We start from the raw sequence: 23871 nt of genomic DNA, 5'->3' as shown, positions 1-23871 counted from the left end.
TTTTATTTACAAAAAACCTTGCTGGGATTTTGATAGGACTTGGACTAAACTTGTATATCCATCTGGGAAAGAACTGACATTTTTACTTTGTTGAGTATTCCAGTCTATAAACACAGTATATTTCTCCACTTATTTAGATCTTCCTGATTTCTTTTATCAGTGTTTTATACTTTTCAGCATACAAATCCTCTACATGTTTTGTTAGACTTACACCTTATTTTATTTTTAGGGGAGCAAATATGAGTAGTATTGAATTTAAAATTTTGGTGGTTACATATTCATTACCAGCATATAGAAATGCAACTGATTCTTGTGTTTATCTTATATCCTGTGAACTTGCTGAACTCACTTATTAGTTCTAGGAGGGTTTTTGTTTTTGTAGATTCCTTGGGGTTTTCTATGTAGACAATCATGTTATCTGCAAATAGGGAGAATTTTATTTCTTCCTTTCTGATCTGTATGCTTTTTATTTTCTTTTTTTGCTTTATTGCATTGGCTAGGACTTCTAGCACTGTGTTGAATGAGTGATAGTATTGAACAACCTTGCTTTGTTTGGGATTCTAGGGGGAAAACATTCAATTTTTCATTATTAGGTATAATTTTTTTTTTTTTTTGGCCATGCCACGTGGCATGTGGCCCCCAACCAGGGACTGAACCCATGCCCCCTGCATTGGAAGCATGGAATCTTAACCACTGGACCGCCAGGGAAGTCCTAGGTATAATGTTAATGGTGTTTTTCTGGTAGATGCTCTTTCTCAAGTTGAGAAATTTCCCCTCTGTTGCTAGTTTTCTGACAGCTTTTATAATAAAAGTGTTGAATTTTGTCAAATGCTCTCCTTCATTAATTGATATGATCATGTAATTTTTCTTCTTTAGCCTGTTTATATAGTGGATAACATTGACTTATTTTTGAATGCAATGTTGGTTCAACATCTGAAAATCAATTAATGTAATACATCATTTCAATAGAATAGAAAACAAAAATTACATGATGATCTCTTCTATGGACTGGATTGAGTACCACCCAAATTCATATGTTGAAGGCCTAATACCCAATGTGTGGTATCTGGAGATGGGTCATTTTGGAGGTAATTTGGTTTAGATGAGGTCATAAGGGAAGTGCCCTCATGATGGGATTAGTGCCCTTATAAGATGAGATACCAGAGAATTTGGTCTCTTTCTCTCCCCCATGTAAGGATACAATGAGAAAGTGGCTGTCTGCAAGCCAGGAAGAGAGCTCTCACCAGAACTTACCCATGCTGGCCCCCTGATCTCAGACTTCCAGCTTCTAAAACTATGATAAAATAAATTTCTGTTGTTAACACCACTCAATCTACAGTATTTTGTTATGGCAGCCCAAGCAGAGTAAGGCAATCTCAAAAGACACAGAAAAAGCATTTGACAGAATCCAACACCCTTTCATGATAAAAATACTCTACAAACTAGGAATAGAAGAGAACTTCCTCAATAAAAGATACCTACAACATACCCACAGCTAACATCATACTTAATGGTGAAAGACTGGATGCTTTTCCCTTGTGATCAAGAATAAGACAAGGATGTCCACTCTTACCATTTCTATTCAACACTGTATTAGAGATTCTGGCCAAGGTAATAAGACATAAAAAAGAAAAGGCATCCATTGGAAAGGAAGAAGTAAAACTATCTCTATTCACCGATGACATGATCTTTTACGTAGAAAATCCTAAGGAATCCACTAAAAAACTTTTAGAACTAGAAATATTTTCACAAGGTTACAGGACAACAAGATTAATTTACAAAAATTAATTGTAGTTTTATACAATTGCAATGAACAATCCAAAAATGAAGTTAAGAAAACAATTTCATTAATGATAGCATCAAAAAGAATAAAATGCTTAGGAATAAATTTAACAAAGAAGGGTAAAATTTCCCAGAAAATCATAAAACATTGTTGAAAGAACTTAAAGATCTAAGGAAATGGAAAAATCCATGTTCTTGGATCAGAAGACTTAACATTGTTAAGATGCAATATTCTTGAAACAGACCTACAGATTCAACTTAATCCCTATCAGAATCCCCACTGACTTCTTTGTAGAAATTTACAATCTGATTCTAAAATTCATATGGAATTTCAAGGGATCCAGAATAACCAAATTGATCTTGAAAAAGTAGAACAATAAGTAGGAGGGCTCACATTTCCTGATTTCAAAACTTACTACAAAGCAACCTTAATCAAGACAGTGTGGTAATGGCACCAGGACAGATACATAGATCAATAGAGTAGAACTGACAGCCCAGAAATAAACTCATATATCTGTGGTCAAATGATTTTTGACAAGACTGCCAAGACCATTCAATCTTTTTTTTTCCCAACAAATGCTGGGACAAGTAGATAGCCAAAGGCAAAAGAATGAAGTTTGACCCTTATGTTACGCCATATAAAAAATTAGCTCAAAATGGATCAAAGACCTAAATGTAAGAGCTAAAACTATAAAACTCTTATAGGAAAACATAGGGTCAAATCTTCATGACCTTGAATTTGACAAAAGATTCTTAGATATGACACCAAAAGCATGAGCAACAAAAGAAAAGATAGATAAACTGGACTTCATCAAAATTAAAAACTTTTGTGCTTCAAAGGAGACCATATGTGTCTCATTTAAACCTTCTGTTTTAGCTGCTTTCCTCTGACACTGCTCCAGCAGCAGAAGGAAGGGGGGGTTGGGAGTGGTTACCTCATTATTGCCAGTTGGGGTAAAATCCAGATGGGTAGTGGACTCTCTCAGCTTCTTCTCAGCCTCTGTTGGCACCTGAGCTGTGGCTGATTTTCATTACTTATAGGTGGAGATGGGAGTTCCAGCTTCTCACTATACCTCCACTGATACCTCCCTACTAGGGAGGGGTAAGAGGGATTTAATACTTCTCCCCATGTGGACTCCACTGACACCACAGGCATAGGGTGAATGGTGTCTGGCCTCATTACTACTAGGTTGCCATCAAAGTCCTGACTCTCCACTAGGCTTCCTCTGACACCACACTTGCGGTAGGGAGAGCTGGGGAGAGGGTTGGGGCACTTCATTACAGCCTGGCAAAAGTGGAAGTCTGAGATCTCCACTTGGCTTCTTCTGGTCTGGGTGGGGTTGGGGCCACAGCTTTCTTTTGTCATGCTTGGCTAGAGTATAGCACTTATTGCCTGAAGTTCTTCTGCCCTGCTAGGCTGCTCTTTTCCAGGTCTCTTGGCTAAAGCGAGTAGGCTTTTATTGGGGCTTTCCTTTATTTGTGCTGGTTGCCAGCTTCTTCAGCTCTGAGTCTAGGATATATGAGGCAGAAAGATGACCCAGAGGACTCATCCCTATGTTGTGCCTTAGATCCCAAGGTCCACAGTTGGTCGACCTTCTCTCTACCTTTTAGAATCTTCCTATGTTTGTTTTCAGATCTTAGACTTTTAAACCCAGAAGAAATCTTGGCGAGAGATGATCCTGTTTAATTACTTTATTTAACAGTAGAAGACAATGAACCCCAAGGTTACAAGCTAGTTACCTGCAATGTTGGGAGTACACTGCAGTGTTCAAAGTGCTTTTTAGTGTATCAGAGTGCCTCAATCAGATGGTTTTGTTTCATTGGGTTAGACGTGTACTCAAATTAATTGAAGTCTTTCCTCCAGATGCTCAAATTTAGGGAAAAAACTTAGCACCATGTATTTTGTATAGTAAATAATAAAAATTAATTTGTAAAATAAACTTGGAATCATTTTCTATTGCACACGTTTTAGTCAAAATAAATTTTTATAAGAAGATTCTGAACATCTACTTTATGTAAAAAACTGTGCTAATATACTTTGTAAAATGGGCCATGTTACCAAACCACTGATAATTGTCCATCTCAAAAACCTCTGACATGCAAAAATGTCCTAGATGCTTTATTTAATGACCAATTATTAACTTGTTGCAGTTCTTTTAGGAAACGTGTCTGTTTTCACATGATGCTTTGTTTGTTTAATTTTCTACCTGTTTTGTTTTAAATTTTTATCAATGTACAACTCCATTGATACAACTGCCAAAGAAAGATGTGTAATCTATTTAAATAGCTGTTGCACAACTGAACTTTCCAAGAGAATTTCCTAAATTGCTTCACAGATAAATTCAAAGGACTTATTTTTTTTTCTCCCAAGTATTAGGAAAATACCAAATATAAAGCTATATTATTTAGCCTGTGAAAACCCCATACTGTGAAGCAACCTAAATGTCCAATGACAGATGAATGGATAAAGAAGATGTGGTACATATATACAGTGGAATATTACTCAGCCATTAAAAAGAATGAAATAATGCCATTTGCAGCAACATGGAGATTATCATACTAAGTGAAATAAGTCACACAGAGAAAGACAAATATCATATGATATCGCTTATATGTGGAATCTAAAAAAAAAAGACGCAAACGAACTTATTTACAAAGCAAACAGACTCACAGACTTAGAGAATGAACTTATGGTTACCAGGGGGAAAAGGGGAGGGGGAGGGATAAATTGGGAGTTTGGGATTGACATGTACACACTGCTATATTTAAAATAGATAACCAAAAAGGACCTACTGTAAAAAAATAATAATAATTAAAAAAACAAAAACAAAAAGCAAACAAAAAACCCTCCATACTGTAATTGGTAATTTGTTCCTAATTTTAAGTTAGGGAGGTCTCAGAGAGACTAATTCTGACAGCTCCCAGTGGTATCTTTTTTTTTTCCAAAATGACATTAAAACACCTTTTTCTTTTTACAAAAGGCTATGTTTGTACATTCTAGAACAATCTGAAGATACTGACGTGCAAAAATGTCTGAAAACGTTTATAATTCTACCAACCCAGAGACTTGATATCTTGATATCAAGGTGTAGCTTTCCAGACCTTTTCCTAGATATGTTTAAACATATATATATATATATATATATCACTGTTTTAGTAGAAAAAACCTCCAGTTATGGCACTTCTGAAGTATTTGGCACAGGGCCTAGGGCTCTTTGGCTTTTTTGGAAAGAAGAAAATATGTCATTATGTATAACATTTGTTTTGGGGCTTGTGTTATTAACCTCTTTTTATTATGTTAACACTTTAGGTTTATGTAGCTGTAAGCTTTTAGACTTAATTCATTTTATACTATTCTGATTTGGTAGAAATAGGCTTTCAACTATAGGAAACATTTTAAACAACTAGTTCACGATAAGAACGAAAGAAAGGAGGAGGCAGAGTGAAACTGATTGATTTCTAAAGTAGTCATTGTTTAGGGTTATTTCTGGGCTATTTCCCATGCATAAGCACTAATATTTCATTCTACTAGTTATGAATTGAGAACTCAAGCACTTACTAAGCCCTCTAAGAATTTTTTAAAATAGCATTTATTTTCCTGACAATAAAAAAATAATGTTTATTATAGAGAATATGAAAAAAATTAAAGGTGTAAAGAAAATTTAAATGGCTCATAATCCTACTATTCAGCAATAACCACAGTTAACATTTTTATGTAATTGCTTCTACTCTTTTTTCTATGCATACACATGTATTTTTACTAAGATGGGATGATACTCTATATGATCAAATGAAAATGAAGCACATTTTAAAATTTCCATAAATTTTATTTTATTTTTTTACATATTTATTTATTTATTTTTGGCTGCATTGGGTCTTCATTGCCGTGTGCAGGCTTTCTCTAGTTGCAGCGAGTGGGGGCTACTCTTCGTTGCAGTGTGAGGGCTTCTCTTTGCAGTGGCTTCTCTTGTTGCAGAGCACAGGCTCTAGGCGTGTGGGCTTCAGTAGTTGTGGCACGCGGGCTCAGTAGTTGTGGCGTGTGGGCTCTAGAGCGCAGGCTCAGTAGTTGTGGGACACGAGCTTAGCTGCTCTGCAGCATGTGGGATCTTCCCGGACCAGGGCTCGAACCCGTGTCCCCTGCCTTAGCAGGCAGATTCTTAACCACTGCACCACCAGGGAAGTCCCTAAAATTTCCATAAATTTTGTTCTATTTTTAAAATTTTATTATTTTTATACAGCAGGTTCTTATTAGTTATCTATTTTATACATATTAGTGTATATATGTCAACCCCAATCTCCCAATTCATCCCACCACCACCCCACCCCACCCACACTTTCCCCCTTGGTGTCCATATGTTTGTTCTCTACATCTCTGTCTCTATTTCTGCCTTGCAAACCAGTTCATCTGTACATTTTTCTAGATTCCACATATATGCATTAATATATGATATTTGTTTTTCTCTTTCTGACTTACTTTACTCTGTATGACAGTCTCTAGGTCCATCCACGTCTCAACAAATGACCCAATTTCGTTCCTTTTTATAGCTGAGTAATATTCCATTGTATATATGTACCACAACTCTTTATCCATTCGTCTGTCGATGGGCATCTTAGGTTGCTTCCATGACCTGGTTATTGTAAATAGTGCTGCAATGAACATTGGGGTGCATGTGTCTTTTTGAATTATGGTTTTCTCTGGGTATATGCCCAGTAGTGGGATTGCTGGATTATATGGTAATTCTATTTTTAGTTTTTTAAGGAACCTCCATACTGTTCTCCAAAGTGACTGTATCAATTTACATTCCCACCAACAGTGCAAGAGGGGTCCCTTTTCTCCACACCCTCTCCAGCATTTGTTGTTTGTAGATTTTCTGATGATGCCCGTTCTAACTGGTGTGAGGTGATACCTCATTGTAGTTTTGATTTGCATTTCTCTAATAATTAGTAATGTTGAGCAGCTTTGCATGTGCCTCTTGGCCATCTGTATGTCTTCTTTGCAGAAATGTCAATTTAGGTCTTCTGCCTATTTCTTAATTGGGTTGTTTGTTTTTTTAATATTGAGCTTAATGAGCTGTTTATATATTTTGGAGATTAACCCTTTGTCCATTGATTCATTTGCAAATATTTTCTCCCATTCTGAGGGTTGTCTTTTCTTCTTGTTTATAGTTTCCTTTGCTGTGCAAAAGTTTTTAAGTTTCATTAGGTCCCATTTGTTTATTTTTGTTTTTATTTCCATTACTCTAGGAGGTGGGTCAAAAAAGATCTTGCTGTGATTTATGTGAAAGAGTGTTCTGCCTATGTTTTCCTCTAAGAGTTTTATAGTGTCCAGTCTTACATTTAGGTCTTTAATCCATTTTGAGTTTATTTTTGTGTATGGTGTTAGGGAGTGTTTTAATTTCATTCTTTTACATGTGGCTGCCCAGTTTTCCCAGCACCACTTATTGAAGAGACTGTCTTGTCTCCATTGTATATCCTTGCCTCCTTTGTCATAGATTAGTTGACCATAGGTGCGTGGGTTTATCTCTGGGCTTTCTGTCTTGTTCCATTGATCTATATTTCTGTTTTTGTGCCAGTACCATATTGTCTTCATTACTGTAGCTTTGTAGTATAGTCTGAAGTCAGGGAGTCTGATTCCTCCAGCTCCGTTTTTTTCCCTCAAGACTGCTTTAGCTATTCGGGGTCTTTTGTATCTCCATACAAATTTTAAGATTTTTTGTTCTAGTTCTGTAAAAAATGCCACTGGTAATTTGATAGGGATTGCGTTGAATCTGTAGATTGCTTTGGGTAGTATAGTCATTTTCACAATATTGATTCTTCCAATCCAAGAACATGGTATATCTCTCCATCTGTTGGTATCATCTTTAATTTCTTTCATCAGTTTCTTATAGTTTTCTGCATACAGGGCTTTTGTCTCCCTAGGTAGGTTTATTCCTAGGTATTTTATTCTTTTTGTTGCAATGGTAAATGGGAGTGTTTCCATAAATTCTCTTTCAGATTTTTCATCATTAGTGTATAGGAATGCAAGAGATTTCTGTGCATTTACTTTACCAAATTCATTGATTAGCTCTAGTAGTTTTCTGGTAGCATCTTTAGGATTCTCTATGTATAGTATCATGTCATCTGCAAACAGTGACAGTTTTACTTCTTCTTTTCCAATTTGTATTCCTTTTATTTCTTTTTCTTCTCTGATTGCCGTGGCTAGGACTTCCAAAACTATGTTGAATAAGAGCGGTGAGAGTGGATATCCTTGTCTTGTTCCGTATCTTAGAGGAAATGCTTTCAGGTTTTCACCATTGAGAATGATGTTTGCTGCAGATGTGTCATATATGGGCTTTATTATGTTGAGGTAGGTTCCCTCTGTGCCCACTGTCTGGAGGGTTTTTATCATAAATGGGTGTTGAATTTTGTCAAAAGCTTTTTCTGCATCTATTGAGATGATCATATGGTTTTTATTCTTCAATTTGTTAATATGGTGTATCACATTGATTGATTTACGTATATTGAAGAATACGTGCATCCCTGGGATAAATCCCACTTGATCATGGTGTATGATCTTTTTAATGTGTTGTTGGATTCCGTTTGCTAGTATTTTGTTGAGGATTTTTGCATCTATATTCATCAGTGATATTGGTCTGTAATTTTCTTTTTTTGTAGTATCTCTGTCTGGTTTTGGTATCAGGGTGATGGTGGCTTCATAGAATGAGTCTGGGAGTGTTCCTTCCTCTGTAATTTTTTGGAAGAGTTTGAGAAGGATAGGTGTTAGTTCTCGAAATGTTTGATAGAATTCACCTGTGAAGCCATCTGGTCCTGGACTTTTGTTTGCTGGAAGATTTTTTTTTTATTTTAAAGATTTATTTATTGATTGATTGATTGCTATGTTGGGTCTTCGTTTCTGTGCTAGGGCTTCCTGCAGTTGTGGCAAGCGGTGGCTACTCTTCATCGCGGTGCGCGGGCCTCTCACTATTGTGGCCTCCCTTGTTGCAGAGCACAGGCTCCAGACGCGCAGGCTCAGTAGTTGTGGCTCACGGGCCTAGTTGCTCCGTGGCATGTGGGATCTTCCCAGACCAGGGCGCGAACCCGTGTCCCCTGCATTAGCAGGCAGACTCTCAACCACTGCGCCACCAGGGAAGCCCCTGGAAGATTTTTAATCACAGTTTCAAGTTCATTACTTGTGATTGGTCTGTTCATATTTTCTATTTCTTCCTGGTTCAGTCTTGGAAGGTTGTACCTGGAAGGATTTGTCCATTTCTTCCAGGTTGTCCATTTTATTGGCATAGAGTTGCTTGTAGTAGTCTCTTATGATGCTTTGTATTTCTGTGGTGTCTGCTGTAACTTCTTCTTTTTCATTTCTAATTTTATTGATTTGAGTCCACTCCCTCTTTTTCTTGATGAGTCTAGCTAAAGGTTTATCAATTTTGTTTATCTTCTCAAAGAACCAGCTTTTAGTTTTATTGATCTTTGCTATTGTTTTCTTTTTCATTTATTTCTGCTCTGGTCTTTATGATTTCTTTCCTTCTACTGACTTTGGGTTTTGTTTCTTCTTCCTCTAGTCCCTTTAAGTGTAAGGTTAGATAGTTTATTTGAGATTTTTCTTGTTTCTTGAGGTAGGATTGTGTTGCTATAAACTTCCCTCTTAGAACAGATTTTGCTGCATCTGATAGGTTTTGGGTCATCGTGTTTTCATTGTCATTTGTCTCTAGGTATTTTTTGATTTCCTCTTTGATTTCTTGGTTATTTAATAATGTATTGTGTAGCTTCCATGTGTTTGTGTTTTTTACTTTTTTTTCCCCCTGTAATGTATTTCTAATCTCATAGCGTTGTGGTCAGAAAAGATGCTTGTTATGATTTCAATTTTCTTAAATTTACCAAGTCTTGATTTGTGACCCAAGATGTGATCTATCCTGGAGAATCTTCCATGTACACTTGAGAAGAAAGTGTAATCTGCTGTTTTTGGATGGAATGTCCTGTAAATATCAATTAAATCTATCTGGTCTATTGTGTCATTTAAAGCTTGTGTTTCCTTATTAATTTTCTGTCTGGATGATCTGTCCATTGGTGCAAGTGAGGTGTTAAAGTCCCCCACTGTTATTGTGTTACTGTTAATTTCCTCTTTTATAGCTGTTAGCATTTGCCTTCTGTATTGTGGTGCTCCTATGTTGGGTGCATATATATTTATAATTGTTATATCTTCTTCTAGGATTGATCCCTTGATCATTATGTAGTGTCCTTCCTTGTCTCTTGCAATATTCTTTATTTTAAAGTCCGTTTTATTTGATATGAGTATTGCTACTCCAGCTTTCTTTTGATTTCCATTTGCATGGAATATCTTTTTCCATCCCCTCACTTTCAGTCTGTATGTGTCCCTAGCTCTGAAGTGGGTCTCTTGTAGACAGCATATATATGGGTCTTGTTTTTGTATCCATTCATCGAGCCTGTGTCTTTTGGTTGGAGCATTTAATCCATTCATGTTTAAAGTAATTATCAATATGTATGTTCCTATGACCATTTTCTTAATTGTTTTGGGTTTGTTTTTATAGGTCCTTTTCTTCTCTTGTGTTTCCCACTTAGAGAAGTTCCCTTAGCATTTGTTGTAGAGCTGGTTTGGTGGTGCTGAATTCTCTTAGCCTTTGCTTGTCTGTAAAGCTTTTGATTTCTCTGTCAAATCTGAATGAGATCCTTGCTGGGTAGAGTAATCTTGGTTGTAGGTTCTTCCCTTTCATCACTTTAAATATATCATGCCATTCCCTGCTGGCTTGTAGAGTTTCTGCTGAGAAATCAGCTGTTAACCTTATGGCAGTTCCCTTGTATGTTATTTGTCGCTTTTCTCTTATTGCTTTTAATAATTTTTCTTTGTCTTTAATTTTTGTCAATTTGATTACTATGAGTCTCAGAGTGTTTCTCCTTGGGTTTATCCTGCCTGGGACTCTCTGTGTTTCCTGGACTTGGGTGGCCATTTCCGTTCCCAATTTAGGGAAGTTTTCAACTATAATCCCTTCAAATATTTTCTCAGGTCTTTTCTCTCTCTCTTCTCCTTCTGGAACCCCTATAATGCAAATGTTGCTGCGTTTAATGTTGTCTCAGAGGTCTCTTGGGCTGTCTTCATTTCTCTTCATTCTTTTTTTCTTTATTCTGTTCTGCAGCAGTGAATTCCACCATTCTGTCTTCCAGGTCACTTATCCGTTCTTCTGCCTCAGTTATTCTGCTATTGATTCCTTCTAGTGTATTTTCCATTTCAGCTATTTTATTGTGCATCTCTGTTTGTTTGTTCTTTAATTCTTCTAAGTGTTTTTTCTTTAATTCTTCTAGGTCTTTGTTAAACATTTCTTGCATCTTCTCGATCTTTGCCTCCATTCTTTTTCTGAGGTCCTGGATCACCTTCACCATCATTATTCTGAATTCGTTTTCTGGAAAGTTGCCTATCTCCACTTCATTTAGTTGTTTTTTTGGGGTTTTATCTTGTTCCTTCATCTGGTACATAGTCCTCTGCCTTTTCATTTTGTCTATCTTTCTGTGAATGTGGTTTTCGTTCCACAGGCTGCAGTATTGTAAGTCTTCTTGCTTCTGCTGTCTGCCCTCTGGTGGATGAGGCTATCTAAGAGGCTTGTGCAAGCTTCCTGATGGGAGGGACTGGTGGTTGGTAGAACTGGGTGTTCCTCTGATGGGCAGAGCTCAGTAAAACTTTAATCTGCTTGTCTGCTGATGGGTGGGGCTGAGTTCCCTCCCTGTTGGTTGTTTGGCCTGAGGCGACCCAGCACCAGAGCCCACAGGCTCCTTGGTGGGGCTAATGGCGGACTCCGGAAGGGCTCACGCCAAGTAGTATGTCCCAGAACTTCTGCTCCCAGTGTCCTTGTCCCCGTGGTGAGCCACAGCCACCCCCCACCTCTGCAGGAGACACTCCAACACTAGCAGGTAGGTCTGGTTCAGTCTCCTATGCAGGTCCCTGCTCCTTCCCCCCGGGTCCTGATGTGCACACTATTTTGTGTGTGCCCTCCAAGAGTGGAGTCTCTGTTTCCCCCAGTCCTGTCGAAGTCCTGCAATCAAATCCCGCTAGCCTTCAAAGTCTGATTCTCTGGGAATTCCTCCTTCCATTGCCGGACCCCCAGGTTGGGAAGCCTGACTTGGGGCTCAGAACCTTCACTCCAGTGGGTGGACCTATATGGTATAATTGTTCTCCAGTTTGTGAGTCACCCACCCAGCGGTTATGGGATTTGATTTTATTGTAATTGCACCCCTCCTACTGTCTCATTGCAGCTTCTCCTCTGTCTTTGGATGTGGGGTATCTTTTTTGGTGAGTTCCAGTGTCTTCCTGTCGATGACTGTTCAGCAGTTAGTTGTGATTCCAGTGCTCTTGCAAGAGGGAGTGAGCACACATCCTTCTACTCCGCCATCTTGAACCAATCTCCCATAAATTTTAAATGACTATATTTTAAAATAACCATAAATTGATACATCAATTCATTAAAGGATTTTACTAAGGTTGATTTAGATTAGATTTTCCAATGTTTGTCCTTATAAATGACACTGCAGTGAACATCTTTTATATAAAAATCTTTGCTTGAATTTCTGTTTTCTTTGGATAGATTTCTAGAGGGCAATTATTGGATCAAAGGTCATACACTTTTTAAAGGTTCTTAATATATCTCACCAAAATGTATCTTAAGAATTTGAAGTATAGTTTTGAAATTGTACCTGAAGTTTTATTATGCAGATAGAAGGACTAGAGGTGATATGCTATGAACAGGAAAAAATGTGCATTTACTATGGATTTATTATGGATAACACATCCATGGTATGCAAAATAAAACTGCTTCCACCTGTCCAGAATGCTTTCTAGTAAATTGTACATTTCTGGAATGAATCATAAATTTGGTGAATAAATTATGAAAAACCACACTAGAAGTCAGTTGGAGTGGAAACATTTTTAGTAGTCCGTCAACTATAGGCTTATGCATGTCTGAGAAGACATAGCTTTCATTGCCAAGCAAGCTGCACTAATACTAAACAAATGTTAAAGAAGTAAAATAGTAAAGAGAGGAAGGATAGGTGTTCAGAGATCTCATCTCAGGCTTTGTGCTATTCCCCGCCACCCTGGTTATGTTGAATTACCAAGAGTAGTGATTTTCTGTTGTTATGCTCAGACTTGCAAAGGACTCTCCTGATGGGGAGCGCTGGGTTAGAGTTTCCTCTTGGACTTCAAGAGGGGTGCTAAGTATGCATCCTGATCAAATTGCCTCATTTGTGACAAAAAGACTCATGCTTTCTGTCACAGTTGTTTTCTTTTTCACTCAAGATATGTCACTGTCTTCATGATTGCCACTGAAGAATATATTCTCTGGGAGAATTTAAGGTTGTGCAGAATTCCTAAGAGTGAAATCTCATTGATCAAATCTTATTCCAAGGTCTTGTGGAGTTTGTCATTATTGGGGCTGTTAAACTGACCAATACAGATATATCTGTTTCAGGTGGGGATGGCAACTATCAGTTTAAGCATCCTAAGAAAGCCAGTTTGGGTGCTTGTAAAAAGCCATGAGCTATTTTGTGTCCTGTTTCTACATATGTATGGGCAACTGTGATTATTCAGAATACCCAGTTCACAAAATATTTGAGGGACTTCCCTGGTAGCACAGTGGCTAAGAATCCGCCTGCCAATGCAGGGGACATGGGTTCGATCCCTGGTCCAGGAAGATCCCACATGCCACGGAGCAACTAAGCCTATGCGCCACAACTACTGAGCCTGCGCTCTAGAGCCTGCATGCCACAACTACTGAAGCCCGCACACCTAGAGCCCGTGCTCCACAACAAGAAAAGCCACCGCAATGAGAAGCCCGCGCACCACAACGAATACCCAACACAGCCAAAAATAAATAAATAAATTTATTTTTAAAATTTGGTACATTTTAATTAAAGCTTTAAGTTTAAAATGTTTCTGAAACTGGTGAAACTTCAAAATGGAACATCATAAAATGAAAAACGAGTCAATATATTCTCTATAAACAGCCAAACACAGCCTTCTAACACAAAAGCACTAACAACTGGTGCCTTGGCATGTTTTGACAGACTGTTCAAACAAATTTTAATTGAAAATAACGTGTAAATTCTGCTGTACAGCTTATAATCGCAATGCTTAATATAGTACATACTATCTTACACACAGAAAATGTGACTTTAATGCATACCACTAGCAAAAGTATCTAACTTTTTAATGCCCAGTACTTGGGACATATTTTTGTTAGACAATTTTGATATCACATACTTTAAATGTCTTTTCCAATTTTGCATTTGCTTGGTTGATTTCCACAAGAGACTTGCATGTCTCTTACACATGGTAGCATCCTGGTTGATATTTCTATATGTATCTTAAGTTTGGGAAGGTTACCTGAATGAACAATTCTAGTCTGTGGTGTCAGCAGTCTTTCAGTGTGTATGCTAATAACATACATGTGTCATCTCCATCCCTTTTTCCTCAGAAACTGTCAGGTGTGAAATCATCATAGTGCTCTTTCTTGGATGAGTTTTATCATAAAAACATCACATTCATCCTGCATGATTTTTAAAAATTAACTTTACTGGGGTATGATTTAGATAAAATTCACCCATTTAAACTGTACATCTTGATGCACTTAGATAAATGTATACACATGCATTCTGCATGGTTTTTAATTTGGAGACATGGGTGACCTGAGTTCAATCTTAAACTCATCACTTACTAGCCATGTGACCGTGGGCAGGTTACCTTAACTTCTCAAAGCCTAGGTTCTTCTCTCTGTGAAATGTGGATAGTGGTGATCTCAGAGTTGTGAATGTTCTGTAAAATAAAGAACAGCAAGTGTCCAGCATACAGCCTGTTCTCAATTCACCTTTTACTACTAGGTAGGATTTTTAAAAACCTTCATATTTCTAAATTTCTATTTGGGGTCTTTCAAATAGACATCTATAAACTGATTTCTTCCTCACTTCTGACTGTTAACCACATTCATTTATTCTTTGTCAGAGGCAGAAGGAACACTGGAGAAACAGCCTGAACTTATATCTCGTTTGACAACTCTTAGAATTTTCAGTATGTCCTTGTCAGCATTGACAGGCAGATACAACTGTGTGTACCTTTCACTCTGCAACCAACCACTGCTAAGTAATTTCTAAAGGACAAAGTTTCACTAGGAATAGGTAGTCATGAAGTAAGTTTCACAACTACACATTTCCTTAGGCAAAAATTCACAGAAGCTAAAGGATGGCGTCTATAACTGTTTGAGTACAATGCTAAGCACTTGAAGCAGGTAACTGTTTTGTTTTTTTCCTTTAAACTCCTTACAAGTGTGAAAGCAACGTTCTTCAGTGTCTGAGAACATAGGCAAACAACTGTATGTGCTAAACCATCTGACTTCATTTGAATCACAAGGGTTCACACCAGCCAATGAATAACTTGCCCTGACTACAATCTGCTATCAGAGAACTACAGAAGGCAGTGACTAAGTCATTCTTGATTATGTCGTTGATATATATTCGTTGGATCTATCTTTCAGATAGATACCCCACTATCTTTCAGATACCTGATGGGAACTCTGAAAACACCAACACCCCATTTTCCTGCTTCATGCCTGCATTTCTCTAAATATTGCCATCTGCACTTCGTTTGCAAACATTAGGTCAGGAGTCTCCTGTAATTAACAGGCATCCTGTGAACTGTAATTAATTAGAAGGCAGTTTGAAATTAGTGATACTTTGATGGTGATTCTAGCCATTTGTATTTTTTTTAACTGACAATGAATTGGCCGCCCCAGATTTTACTGCTCTCATATCCCTGCTCCCTGATTTTTCTTTGGCCAGGCACTTCGTAACTCGGCTGCATTCCTTAGCTTTCAACAGTCTACCTACTCCCCGTCCTATCACTTACACTTGGGGGACGTGGGGCTGGTGAGCCAGGAGAAAGAAATTCCCAAACGGATCTTCAGGATCTACCCTCCCCAAAAGGTTCTCACTGCAGAGATGCGCCTGGAAGGAGACTCAACCCTAAGGTTGTCGGCCGTCGCCGCCGGATCCCCAGGCCTGGCCAAGGCCCTAATAAGAAAGCACCCTGGCTTCGCTTCGGCCCAGTCTCTGCCAGAACTTCTGCATCAGGCGACCCAAGGCAGCGCGGAGAAGGCGGAGAGACCAGAAAGAGGAGGAGGTGGAGCAGGAGAGGAAAAGGAAACTCCCTCTTCGAGGCTGGCCAGGCCTAGCGGAGCCTCAGGGGCTTGGGGCCCCAGGGGGCGTGGCCTTAGGGACCAACACGGAAGGCGGGGCCTCGTGGGGGCGGAGACTCATGGGGCGAGCCCAAGCGAGGCGGGGCGGGGCAGCTAGAGCCTCCTCCAAGTGGGCGGTCGGGCTGCACTAGTCCGCACGCGGTGGGAAAGGAGATCCCCCGCCCTTTCCCCAGAGGAGGAGGCAAACTCTTCAGAGGGTCTCCAGCCCGTGATCTCGCGGCTCTTCCCATCCTCTCACACAGTCTGTGTGACCAGCGCGGGTCGCCAGCCGGAGAGGGGGCAATCAGAGCAGATTCTGTTTTCATTTTCACTTTCCCGCCCTGGCCGCAGACTTGGAGGGGAGGAAGTGGCCGGGGCCAGCTCCAGCGTCACCACCCTCGCACCCACGCTGGAGGGCACAGGGGCACTATTGTGGGAGTTAGGTGGTCTGCAGGACTGCATCATCCAAAACATTACCGGCGCCCCCGAGATTCCCACCATAGATGCAATCCAGGATAAAATGCAAATGTACTGGGGTCATGATAAGTAACCGAAGTATTTGTGACCCACAACTATCTAAAACTATTCTGTTGATTAAGGGGTTAACTGCTTTTTCTTCTTTTAAGTAGAAAACCTGACCCTTAGAAACACATACCAGATGTGGCGGCCTAGCTAGTCTGAGAGCAACCGAACATGGAGCACCTCAGGGGAAGCAAAGAGAAGATTCTCCCTCTCTCCCAGTTGTTAATATGTTACATAGCTCCACTCTCAGCTCCTCCTTGTAAATGATTCGTGTTTTCAGAAACTTTTTTCCAGTTTTGTGATAACTTCTTAACTGAATTCCTCCACTTTTAGTTCTACTTAAGTCTTTTTTTTTGGCTGCATTGGGTCTTCGTTGCTGCTCGCGGGCTTCTCATTGTGATGGCTTCTCTTGTGCAGCACGGGCTCTAGGTGCGCGGGCTTCAGTAGTTGCAGCACGAGGGCTCCGTAGTTGTGGCACGTGGGCTCTAGAGCGCAGGCTCAGTAGTTGTGGCACATGGGCTTAGTTGCTCCACGGCATGTGGGATCTTCCCTGACCAGGGATCAAGCCCGTGTCCCCTGTATTGGCAGGTGGATTCTCAACCACTGCGCCACCAGGGAAGTCCCAGGTCTACTTAAGTCTGCACTGTGTCATTTACCCCAATGCTAGACCAAAGAGTTCAAAGACAGAAAGAAAGTAAGCCTTTTCCGAAAAGGAAAAACTATAACGATTGCCTATGCAAAGCATACTTCAGATTCCATAACTGAAAAATATGTGTGGTTTAACCAACCAAATTCTGTGCTGGACCCTGGGGAAAGTCATATATAACACAGATACTCTAATAGGGAAGATGGCTGAATAGAAAAACTATAATTCAGTGTTATACACTTAATAAAAGCATATACTAGATACAAAAGCAGCATAATTGAAGAAGTGACATTCTATGGGACATACAGGGATGAGGGCATAAAATGTTTCACCCAGTAATGATACCCATCTGAGCATAAGCAGGAGTGTTTAAAAAAAAAAAAAGCTCATGAGGTAAATATTAATAAATGACTACAAAATGCTGATTGACAATGCAGAGAAGTGAAATATAAAGAGGTGCAGAATTCTCTTAATTTTAAATTGTCAATAAAGAAATTAGTTGGAAAGTGGGGTGAAGGGGTAGAGAACTCCTTTTACTCAAGTCTTAAATGTTACAGAAATAACAGTCCTCCATAATTCCCATTCCAGGAAAGACCAGTGTTGTTGTACTGGTGTATATTCCTGCAGGTTATGTATTCACAACCGACACTGTATTCTATAGAAATGGCATCTCTAGAACCTGGAGGTGGTACAGGAGAGTGGTTAGTGTGCTGGCTTTGGCAGTCTGGTGTCATCTGGGCTGGAACGCGGCATCCATCACTTCCCAGTTCTGTCACCTTGGGAAGTTATTTCTCTTGCCCTCAGTTTCCCCCTCTGCAAAACAGGGCTAAAACTGTACCAATGATCAGTTGAGATTTTAAATGTCAGAGCGGACTTCTTGTGCACGGGAAGGAACCCATAAAGTTGCTTGTGTTTTAAATGATATTTATTAGGGTTGTAAAATTTAAGTCTAGTCGTTATTAAGTATTTAAACACAAATCAAATTCATTTATAAATCTGTCAATTTCATGTTAAAACACTTTCACTTGTTCTTTGATTAATGCCAGTGAGCATATTAATTTGACGTATTAAACTTCCCATTTATAAATGGGATAGAATTTTTTTAAGCATTACATATTAAAGTCACAAAAGCATACAAATCTAACAAATCACATTCTCTTGCACATTTAGACACTGTTTATAAACCTCATTTATTAAATTCCCTTAAATATGTCAAATTCACACATTGCTGTATCTGATTGTCCCAGGTACTTCATGCTTCTAACAAGTCAGATTTACACTCTGTAAATCATCTTGGGCCATTCTCTGCCAAGTCCTGAGCACTTATCAGAGTACCCCTGTAAGAGTCTTCCTGAGCACTGAGGGGACATTGGTTAGGAGCATGTACTCCCAGCCAGATTGCTCTGCTACTAACCGGCTGCCTGATCTTGGTTCGGTCACATAACTCTTTGTGCCTCTGTTTTACCCTCTGAAAGTGGGAGTAGCAATAATACCAAACTCATATAGAGTTGTTATGAGGTTTACCTGAGTTAGTCCATGCAATGCACTTAAAACAGTCCTGGTAAGTAATAAGCACTTAACAAATGTGTTATTGTAAATATAGTAAATCAGATTCTCTTAGGCATCTATGCAGCATAAAAATCAAACCTATAGTTCACTTAAGCGTTTAAATATTCACTATATCCCTAATTGGTCAAATCCTAAGTATTTCAATGAAAAATCAGTTTAAAATGTCAGATCTTTATCCAGCCTGTGAGATTCTCTAAAACATTTCAAATATCTTAAATACAAAGAACACATACACAAACAGCACAGTGAGTTAAAAATTTGTTACTACATCTTGTAAATATAAGATGTCATTAGAACTATATCATCGTGTATATTATTTGGGATTGCAGTCATTATCCAATGACACTCCAATGGACGGGAACAGATTTATTTTGGGACTGTTAATCTGATGTCATGTATTCAGGGTTGTCAGTCAAAGACAAGATTGGGGTTATGAATTCAGGGTTATGGGTCAAAGGTTCCAGATGGGGGTAGGGAGGGTGGGGGAGGAAAGGATGCACCTTCTGGGGATTCCACCTGGTCTGCCAGTTAACAAACTGAGCCCATTGTAATAGCCGGGAGCTGCCTGCCATGTAGTAGTAACTCAAAGCATTTCAGGTGGGATTTATTTTCACAAACTAAGGCATCACCTATCCCTTAGGAATCTTACAAGCTTTACCTTTGCCTAATTTTTATAGTAACTACCTTCAAACTTTCCCTGCTTGGTTTGAGAGGATGGAATTCTGCACCTTACCACAGGATAGTTCAGCTAATCTCTTTGCTTATTAAAGTTAAATTCTTCACCTTCTTTATATTTGCTTTCTTATCTAATAAACGGATTATTGTCATAGTCCTACATCATCCTTTCATTGTAAGCCTTCCATGAAATTTTGTAAATCCAATGTCTTGTATATAGTAAGTGCTCAATTGATGTTAACTATTACTATTATTACGTGGTTACTTTTTTCAGCTTTTTTTCTTTTAAACATTTTCACATTCTTTAAATATTTGATTCAAATGCAAAAGAACAATTGTCCTTCAATCAAAACTCAAACTTACACTGGCTTATGGTAAGACACTGTGTTAGCTTCCTGTTGATGTTATAACAAATTACCATGAACTCAGTGACTTAAAATAACACAAATTTGCTATCTTACAGTTCTGGAGAGAAATCTAAAATGGTCTCCTGGACCAGGATCAAAGTGTTGGCAGTGGGCTGCATTCCTTTCTGGAGACTCTTAGGCAGAATCTGCTTCCTTGCCTTTTCCAGCTTCTAGAGGCTGCCTGCATTCCTTGGCTCATGGTCTCTTCCTCAAACAAACAGGGGTCGTATCACTCTGACCCCTGCTCTTGTCACCGTACCTCCTTCTCTGACTCTCCTGCCTCCCTCTTTTACTTTTAAGGAGGCTTGTAATTACATTGGGCCCACCTGGATGACCCAGGCTACTCTCCCCATCTCAAGACCCTTAATTTAATCATATCTGCAAAGTCCCTTTTGTCATGTAAGGGCACATATTCACAGATTTCAGGAATTATGATGTGGACATCTTTGGGCAGCCATTATTCTGACTGCCACAGAAACTATTCCTGAAATTACTGATGATCAGACCAAAGTTGGCGTTATATATCGGCAAAGTGAAGGAGAAAGGATTCTTATTTCACTGTCCTTTAAATAGACCTTGGCCAAATGTTGATAGCACATGAAGACAAACGCTTCGACTATTTGTTTCCTTAGAATTGGGAAAATTTTTAAATCTAAATGGTTCTGAATACCTTCCAGGATTTTACTCTTAGCAATATTTCATATACGGTTGACCCTTGAACAACAGGGGTTTGAACTGTGCATGTCCACTTATATGCTGATTATATTCAATAAATACTACTACAGTACTACACAATCTGAGGTTGGTTGCACCTGAAGATGCAGAACCACAGGTACCAAGGGCAGACTGTAAAGTTATACTCAGATTTTTGACTACAAGGAGAGTTGATGCCCCTAACTTCTGTGTTGTTCAAAGGTCAACTGCATATACACTTATTTATATATAGATAACAGTCTCATCTATCCAGAACATGGCAACACGTTCCTAAGCTGCTAAAGCTTAGGAAGTACATATGCACACACACACACATAAACACACACACACACACACACACACACACACAAGCTGTCCTGAGTAGCCAAAATAGCTGACAAAAAAGTATTAAGGCTCTTGTGTTTCACTCATAAGAAAATCTTAGACTCACTCTCAGATCCCATCACTTGCTGTATAGTTCTTTTTTTAAAAAAGAAATTCACGTTCTTTTATTTATTTATTTATTTATTTATTTATGGCTGTGTTGGGTCTTCGTTTCTGTACGAGGGCCTTCTCTAGTTGTGGCAAGCGGGGACCACTCTTCATCGCGGTGCGCGGGCCTCTCACTATCGCGGCCTCTCTTGTTGCGGAGCACAGGCTCCAGACGCGCAGGCTCAGCAATTGTGGCTCACAGGCCCAGTTGCTCCGCGGCATGTGGGATCTTCCCAGACCAGGGCTCGAACCCGTGTCCCCTGCATTGGCAGGCAGATTCTCAACCACTGTGCCACCAGGGAAGCCCTGCTGTATAGTTCTAATAAGCTTGGCTCTCTTGTTTTCAATCCTTGGCCAACTTGAAGTAGAAAATTAGAAGGGCAAGCAGGAAAGCTCTAGGCAGGTAAATTGACAGAACTAAGAAGACTTGAGGACACATATCTCAGTCAATAATGTGCCTTGTTTGTATGATATAGTCAAGTGAAATAAAATGATAATAGATCTGTGCATTCAAGTCAAGGAAGAAATAAGAGGTGTTTTCAGTAGGATCTATTAATTCTCAAACCTTTGGACAATCATTACCTTTCTGGGCTTTCACTTCTTCATATAAAAAAAAGAAACACTATTTGATGTCTAGGTTCCTGTCTACTCTAGAATTTTATGATTTCAGATGACAACAATATCTTGCCACAGAGGAGACAATCAGAAATGCTATGTATTGTGGTATGTATTAATACTATTATTTTTTATTGTATTTACTACTAATGTGTATTGTGTTTACTACTTTACCACACTTAAATACCTCAGTTGTCTGGGATAATTAAGAGTGAGGCAGGCAGGGCAATGCACTTTAGTGTCACAGTCAGAACAATAAGTAATATTTATGAAGCTTTAATCTAACCATCAATTAACAAACAGCTACTATGTGCCAGGCATTGTGTTTGCTACTAAGTCTTCATGAGAAATTTATTTATTTGCATGTTTCCAGGAAACAGGTGGAGAGCAGCTTGGCAATAACCAAATTAAAACTTTAGGGAATCCCCTGTGGTCCAGTGGTTAGGACTCTGCGCTTTCACTGCCGAGGGCCGGGTTTGATTCCTGGTCGGGGAACTAAGATCCCACAAGCAGTGTGGTGCGGCCAAGACAAACAAACAAACAAACAAAAAAACCTTTAAAAATATGTAAATGTTTTGATCCAGAAATTCTTCCCAGAAGCTGTCCAACAGAAATTTTCATGCAAGTGCTCAAGATATCTGTTCAAAGATGCTTGCTTATGCATTGTTTGTAATAGTAAAACACTGGAAATGACCTAAATGTCCATCAATAGAATGAGGCAGACCTATATATACCAATGTGAAAAGATGCCCTAGATCCAGTATAAGATGACAAAGAAATTTATGACAGTATGTTTTTCTTTTGTTGATATATATATTTAAGTATATACATAAAAATACCTGAAGGATACATAACAAACAATAAGGAGCAGGATTATGGGGATTTTTTCCTTCTGCATTTTCTATAATGTTCACTTAAAAATAATAAACACATTACATAGGAAAAACAACAAAGGTAAAACAAAAGGAATAATACAAAATAAGAGGTGAGACATTAAATAATAAGTTTTAGCAATATTTTCATGAGGAATTATTGAAACTTCATTTAAAACAACATGTTTTCCAAGAATTTGGAATAGATAAGTTGTTTCACCTGCAGTTCTCTGACCCAGTAGCTAGAAGCTGTGAACTTTCACTCAGTTTACCCCTCTCTTCATCCTGGTTGGTTTCAGCTTTCAGTAAAGCTTTTCACCTGAAATTGCTCTTTAAGAGCCCTGGAGTCAGAACATGGGATAATAGTGAGTGTGTGCATGCCAATTTGTTTACCACGAGTCTCTCAGAGGAAATCATGTGCATGTCTGTTTACTTTTCCTTGGAACCTAGAAGGTCACCTCTAAAAATAATCTCGCTCAGTGTCGCAGCTTCCGTGACACAGAAGTACATGCCTCACATGCTCTCTGCAGTTAGTGCCCCATGCCAGGCCTATCCAGTTCCCCAAAGGATTCAGACCAGAGAGGAGGGGAAAGCAGATGCCAGCTAAACTGTCCAGCTATTAGATAATAATGGATAAACTCTTTAAAAAAAAATGGTACATACCTTTTCTCATGGCTGACATTCTAACTAGTGATGTTGAACTTTTAAATGTTTATTGGCTGTTTGCATTCTTTTGTGAATTTCCAAAGGAAATATTAAGAGAATTTCTGAACCAGAGCACATGGTTACGGTTATTGGACTTTGCAAAAGACACATCTGGGGTGGTTAACCAGCCTTTACCTCTTCCAGAAGGGCCCTGAAGCTCCTGTTGAATAGGGGCGCCTGAGAAACTATGCTTTACCTGGGGAACATGTTCCATTTGCCTCTGACCTCCACCCCTCTCCTTCCTGACTGAACATTCCCTTAACTCATGCTGGGCTGGGATCACATTGTAGAAGACCTTGAAAGCCAGACTATGGATTCTAAACAAGGGAGTAAGATGATGAGAGCTCTGCTTTAAGATTAATCGGCATCAGTGTAAAATAGACTTGCAAGGGAAAAGTAAGGAGAAAGATCAGTTAGAAGTCTATTGTCTAAGTCAGAAATAATGAAAGCCCGGGGCTTCCCTGGTGGCACAGTGGTTAAGAATCTGCCTGCCAATGCAGGGGACATGGGTTCGAGCCCTGGTCTGGGAAGATCCCACATGCTGCAGAGCAGCTAAGCCCCTGCAATCACAACTACTGAGCCTGCGCTCTAGAGCCCACGAGCCACAACTACTGAGCCCGCGTGCCACAGCTACTGAAGCCCGCACGCCTAGAGCCCGTGCTCCACAACAAAAG

General features: G+C 39.2%; 1 long non-coding RNA gene across 1 annotated transcript in view; it reads right to left on the bottom strand.

Annotated features, from left to right (window-relative positions):
- Positions 1-23871, bottom strand: part of LOC103011982 (uncharacterized) — a 92990-nt gene that overhangs the window by 24411 nt on the left and 44708 nt on the right. Inside the window, exon 3 of the long non-coding RNA XR_451694.2 lies at positions 14490-14587. This is a non-coding gene — a long non-coding RNA (uncharacterized LOC103011982). The remainder of the gene's footprint in view (positions 1-14489; positions 14588-23871) is intronic.

Source organism: Balaenoptera acutorostrata, chromosome 12 (assembly GCF_949987535.1).
Source record: "Balaenoptera acutorostrata chromosome 12, mBalAcu1.1, whole genome shotgun sequence".
Taxonomy (NCBI): domain Eukaryota; kingdom Metazoa; phylum Chordata; class Mammalia; order Artiodactyla; family Balaenopteridae; genus Balaenoptera; species Balaenoptera acutorostrata.
The sequence above is the reverse complement of the archived record's forward strand: the minus strand, read 5'-3'. Positions and strand labels throughout refer to the sequence as shown.